We start from the raw sequence: 630 nt of genomic DNA on the forward strand, positions 1-630 counted from the left end.
TCCCGTTGTTGGGTGTGACCTTTAATTTACACCTTACATATACCTCCCGTTGTAGGGTTGTGACCTTTACCCTTACATATACCTCCCGTTGTAGGGTGTGATCTTTACACCTTACATATACCGCCCGCTGTAGGGTGTGATCTTCACACCTTACATTTACCTCCCGTTGTAGGGTGTGACCTTTACACCTTACATATACCTCCTGTTGTAGAGTGTGACCTTCACACCTTACATTTACCTCCCGATGTAGGGTGTGACCTTTATACCTTATATATACCTCCCGTTGTAGGGTGTGACCTTTACATCTTACATATACCCCCCGTTGTAGGGTGTGACCTTTACATCTTACATTTACCTCCCGTTGTAGAGTGAGACCTTTACATCTTACATATACCTCCCGTTGTTGGGTGTGACCTTTACACCTTACATATACCTCCCGTTGTAGGGTTGTGACCTTTACGCTTACATATACCTCCCGTTGTAGGGTGTGCTCTTTACACCTTACATATACCGCCCGCTGTAGGGTGTGACCTTTACATCTTACATATACCCCCCGTTGTAGGGTGTGACCTTTACATCTTACATTTACCTCCCGTTGTAGAGTGAGACCTTTACATCTTACATATACCT

Source organism: Mizuhopecten yessoensis, unplaced genomic scaffold (genome assembly GCF_002113885.1).
Source record: "Mizuhopecten yessoensis strain PY_sf001 unplaced genomic scaffold, ASM211388v2 scaffold10835, whole genome shotgun sequence".
Classification (NCBI taxonomy): domain Eukaryota; kingdom Metazoa; phylum Mollusca; class Bivalvia; order Pectinida; family Pectinidae; genus Mizuhopecten; species Mizuhopecten yessoensis.